The sequence below is a fragment of the Rattus norvegicus genome, chromosome 4 (assembly GCF_021556685.1).
Source record: "Rattus norvegicus strain SHRSP/BbbUtx chromosome 4, alternate assembly SHRSP_T2T, whole genome shotgun sequence".
Lineage (NCBI taxonomy): Eukaryota > Metazoa > Chordata > Mammalia > Rodentia > Muridae > Rattus > Rattus norvegicus.
In genome coordinates this window covers 43,200,669-43,206,102 of record NC_141537.1, presented here as the reverse complement: position 1 = coordinate 43,206,102, position 5,434 = coordinate 43,200,669, and the positions used below count along the sequence as shown (strand labels likewise).

Genomic DNA, 5,434 nt, shown 5'->3' with positions numbered 1-5,434 from the left:
CACCTTAAGATCTATGTCATGGGATAAAGTGGTGACTGAAAATCAGGCTCTTAGAAATCTGTACATGTTTTTGAGGCAGTTAGAGTGTAAGCAAGAATAGAATTAGAACCAGGTGAGCGATCTCAAACAATACGAAAGCTAGAGATTTTGTTATGCCCTTCTGAAAGCCAGTCACTGGAGCATCTTTTGATCATATTGGTTTATCTAAGTAGTAGAGTAGGTCTTGTTCTACATGAAACTTAACAAAAACTCAACAAAGGTACTTTTTTTTGGTTCTTTTTTTTTTTTCAGAGCTGGGGACCGAACCCAACAAAGGTACTTTTAACCAGTCACTTGGATGGTTAATTTTGATTATCAGTTTGACATGACAAGGGATCACCCAAAAGGCAAAAGTTTTTGTCTGTGTAGGAAATGTTTCCAGACAGATAACGGAGATGAAAATGCACTCTGAATGCAGGTGCCATCATTCCACGGCTTGGGGTCCTGTAATGAACAAAAATGGAAGAGACAGTAGTCATCCCTCTTGTCTTCCTGACTGTGGCTATCATGTGACCCGTCACCATACCGCATGTTTTCTCCACGATGATGGGTTACTCTTACCAACATTGAGCCAAGACAGATCTTTCCTTCCTTAGTTGCTATATCAGGTATTTTATCTCAGCAACCAGAGAAATAATTAGCATAAAGACATAATTTTGAGTCTGTGTTCCTTGCTGTGATAAAACTGGGCATGTGAGGAACAGGCCTTTAAGGGTAGGTATGAGAAGAACGCAAAAGAGTGCCTTACAGAATAGAAAAGTCTAGACCATTGTAGGAAAGGTTCATAGGATGATATCGGAGGAGTGAGAAAGCCCAGAATGCTGAGTGGAGTCAAGACAGTTGCAAGCCTGTTTATGAAGTGTCACAGGCCACCAAAAAGTTTATTAGGATCTATGGTAGAGACCTGGAACAAAGATCTGGCTGTTTTTGACATGACAATTTCTCCTCATGTCCTAAAATCCTGAATGAAGCTGAATTCAAACATACTATTTTGTAAAGGAAACTTCAATGCAGTACAGCATTGAGGCTCTGGTATGATTACTGTTCACATCTTATATCTATAGTGAAAGAAAGTATATATGTATATACATATATATGCAATTTAATAAGGAAAGGAGTGTTAATAAATTTAAAATTGCATAGAAGATAGCTATTAAAGAAGCAGTTATAATTTTTAGAGGGATTGTTACTAGAAAGGAGAAAGTTCTCACTTTGGACTGAGATTTTAGAAAAGGCATTCAAAGGGCAACATTCATACATCAAGTGGTTCTAGCTTGTGTATACGTGTGTGTGTGTGTATGTGTGTGTGTGTGTGTGTGTGTGTGCAAAATTGTTCAATGAAGGCTAACATAAATCTGAAGAAAAATAAATTTCATCTTGTAAAAATGTAAATTCATTTGAAAGAAGAGACTGAATTGAGAATTCTGCTGAAGGGTTCTTTGCTGGAAAGCAAGTGCTTAACAAGTGTTTTCCACAGTTCAGCCACCAAGGTATATTATCACGCCAGTTACTGGGGAAGAGACCAGGCAGACTACACTTTGATCTGTAGTATTAGAGTATTGTTGTTTTTGTTGTTGTTTTAAGGTTTTTCAAACTTCTTTTCTATCTAGACCTTTCTATCCTGTAAGGCAGGTTCTTTGCAAACTTTACACCATGCACCCCCATCCAACTCATCTCCACTGTTCTCATACCTGCCCTCCACCCTTGCAACTTCTCCCCAGAAGCAAAATATCTTGTGGAAGATATAGTTGTCACAATGTGTTCCACAGTATTCCCTTTTGTTCGCACTTCTTTGCTTGCAAATGTTCGTTGCAGTGACTCATGGTCTAGAATGAGATCTCTGACTTCAGATACTCTCTTAGATACTGGGACTTCACTGGGACTCCTCAGATACCCTGTTATTTCCCTGTGACATGGAAATCCTGTAGTTTCGGGTCTGTAGAATCACCCTTTCATGTGCTCCAGTACCTGATGTGGTAGATGTTGGGGTGGACCAATTGAAAACCCTGGATCCAGGACTCAGAGGTATCAGAGATGGTCGGCCCACCAGCTGCCATGCTCTCATGCTTTTGGGGCCGCCTCACCTACAGACTCCATAGGACATCTCTACTATGTTGCCTAGGCAAGATGCAGGGCCTGCTCTCCCAAGTGCTACAGCAGGTTGAAGGCAAAACTTAATCTCTTGCTCTCATGACCCTAGTACCAGCTCTCCCACCTGCCCCAGGTGGCAAGGGTCAAGAGTTAGGCACGCTGCCTTAAGCCAAAGAGACAGGATCAAGTCTCCCACACTCACACACACCAGGATTGTTCACTCTCAACCACCACATCTAAAGCCAGCTCTACTGCGCTGCCCAAACAAGATGCAGGGTCTGCCCTTCGGTGTGCTGCAGCTGATAAAGGGTAGAGACAGCTCTCCTGCTCCCACGATCCCAAGGCCAAAGTCTCTAGCCTCCTAAAGGTGGTGAAGGAAAAGGGAGTAAAAGGCTATCTATCTCTCTTCCATGCCACCACAGGGAAATGAGTGGTAGGGCCAGCTGTCTCATGCTCACATCCTCCAGGCAGATAACCTACAACTCCCACAATGTGTAGAGCATGCTTTCCTGAGTACTGTGGCTGGCTAGGAGGAGGGTCAACTCTCCTCTCATGCTTCTGACGACAGGTTTCCCAAGATGCCCAGGAGAAGGGTGGGGCCAGTTCTGCATAACCTTCAGACATCAACATGTCCCCAATGGCAGCCCAAACCAGGGATATGCATCTGGCCTTTGGTGGTAACAGATCCCTTCTGCTGTGGTGCCACCATGGTCCTAGGTGGCATCATTAGCCACTCACATCAAGTTGTTCCTTACTACCGTTGTGTCTCCAGCTCTGCCTCTCTTTGCTGTGCCCACATCCTTCTGTTTCTCTTTCTCTTCCATTTCTCTACTACTTACATGCTCCTCTTAGTAATACCCAGGGTCTCTGAGTGTCTGGGAACATTTCAGGAATGATCTCAGGAGTGCTATGCCCTACTCATGCATTATGGTGCCAGGCAGTGGTCATCTCAAGCTTAGACTGTCTACCCCACCCCCCCAGGCCTGGGAGGAGCCACCTCAAGCTAGCTCCCTGTTTGGGCCCCATAGTTATTTCATACTAGATCCTCTATCAGCACACCAAAGTGATTATCTGTCTTGAGCTCACTCACACTTGGGGCCTGTGGTTCCAAGTGGGTTTCTTCTCTCTTCTCATCTCCAGCTTGATTGCATACCTGGCACTGGAGTGGTGGTGGTCTCAGGTTAATTCCCTGTCTAGACCCTTAAGCTCCTGAGTGGTGGTGGTCTCATGCTGTATTTAGGGAATATTAAACTATTAATCATTAAGATGTACATAGGTTAGAACACCGAGTAGACATAACCTTTCTCCCATCTGTCACTCAACTGATAAACATGTGACACAACAAACACAGTTGCTAAGTTTGGAGGAAGAGGAAAGTTGATTAAACAAGTAAAATTCAAGAATCTGGAGGTCACAGAAGCTTTACCAGACTTTCCAGAGAGCTGCTGAACTAAGGCTGTATATGAAAGGCTCATATTAATGAGCCATCCGTTCAGGATGACCCTGAAAGGTCAATGCATGAAACTATGAAGGTAAAGTCAAAGTAACTTTAGTATGGTGGAGAAGCCAAAACTGTAGTATATTGACTGAGAAAAGAAAGAATGAATTTGTCCCAAGAGAGTTACATACATCAAAGGTCAAAGAAGTGTAGTAGAAGGGCTAAAAAAATTCTCAAAGCCAAGACATCATCAAAAGCCCCTGATAAGGGACAGAGGTTTCAGGCTTAGTACTTGCTCTCACAGGTCTTGGTCTTGCTTTGGTTCACTCTTTTCTTGGAATGCCCTCATTCCTTCCATTTAACATAGTGATATTCACTCTGTACAATGACATATTGTAACTATGTAACTATGTTTTAATTTGTTTGAGTTCTCAGAACAAAGTGTGCACATATACTTTTGAACAGTTTCAAAGTGTAAGATTTGGAGGGCTTTTAGACATCCACTAAGTGCATTTTTCACTATGAGACAAACATGAGAATTTGGAGACTATGAGGAGAAGGTTACCGTTGAAAAGTGATTGGTTTGGGTGTGAGTTGACAAGAGTGAACTTGGGATGGTTAATTTTGATGTCAACTTGGTGAAATCTAAGGGACAAAATTCTCTGTGTCTATAAACATGATTCCAATCAGATTTAACTGAGGGGAAAAGACAGCCTAAACATGACCTGGAGTCCAGGAAGAAGTAATAAGTGAAAAGAACAACAGCCTTCATTTTTCTTCATCCTGGCTGTGTATGCAATGTGAACAGTTGCTTTACAATACTGTCCCCATGCTTTCACTGCCATGATAGATCCACTCTCACACCTTGAGCCAACTAAAATTCTGTAAGTAGCTTTTGTTTGTGTCACAGAAAAGAGAAAAATAAACTAAAATAATTACTACTGTTCCAGGCCAAAAATAATGCATTTGGGTTGCTTTGTCTTTATTTGACTGATTTATCAACATCCAAGAGGTTGCATATGAAATCTTAAATGATATTTTTTAGTTTTTTCCAATTTTTTAAAATATTGGGGAAAAAAAAGAAACTCTTGGGTTGGATCACTGGTCTTTTGTTAAATCCACATTCCTTCATTTAGTGATCTCATTTATTGGCTTGCAACTCTCAAAATTATACCCTCTGTTCAGACATTTTCCCAAATCACAGTCTTTTATTTCTAACTGCCTACTTGGTACTCCACCTACATGTATCTAAATGCATGTTATGCTGTTCAAACTGAACTTTCAAGTGTTTATGCAAAGTGTAATTGTACTCTTCTCCACTAAGTCCATAGTGACTTCATTCTTCTAGTTGTTTACACCAAAAATCATGACATAGTTCTTGACTTTTTCTTCTTATTCCTCATATTAATCCATCTGAAAATTTGGCCTTACTTTCAAAATATATCCAGGGTGTGACTGCATCTTCCTTTACACTATTTATGACTTTAGTATAAACTCTCATCTTCAGACTGCATTTACATCTTACTCTTCACCACTACCCACAGAAGTGTTACCTTTACACATGAAGAGTCTTTTAAGTTTATTCTACATTTTGATTAATAAGCCTCTGCTGTTCTTTGTCAAGATAAAAAGCTCATCTTATTCAAGATAAAAGCTCAAATACTTACAGTCATAGTTAATATCCCCTGAACCTTCTGTTATTTCTCCTCTCCTGAATCCAAGCCATGTCAGCTACTTCACCACGCCTCTTCTTCCTTGAACATAACATTCATACTCATATAAATAAACCATAGCTTTTCCATATGTACTTCCTTCTATAGGAAACATGTCTCTATATATCCACAGGGATCACTCTTTCACCCGTGT

The 5,434-nt window shown here is 41.0% G+C and overlaps 1 non-coding gene across 1 annotated transcript; it reads right to left on the bottom strand.

Annotated features, from left to right (window-relative positions):
• Window positions 1–3,372: 3,372 nt before the first annotated feature.
• Window positions 3,373–3,503, bottom strand: LOC120102706 (small nucleolar RNA SNORA17). Its single transcript, XR_015687394.1, has one exon. It is a non-coding gene; the product is annotated as a small nucleolar RNA SNORA17 (small nucleolar RNA).
• Between the last annotated feature and the right edge of the window lie 1,931 nt (window positions 3,504–5,434).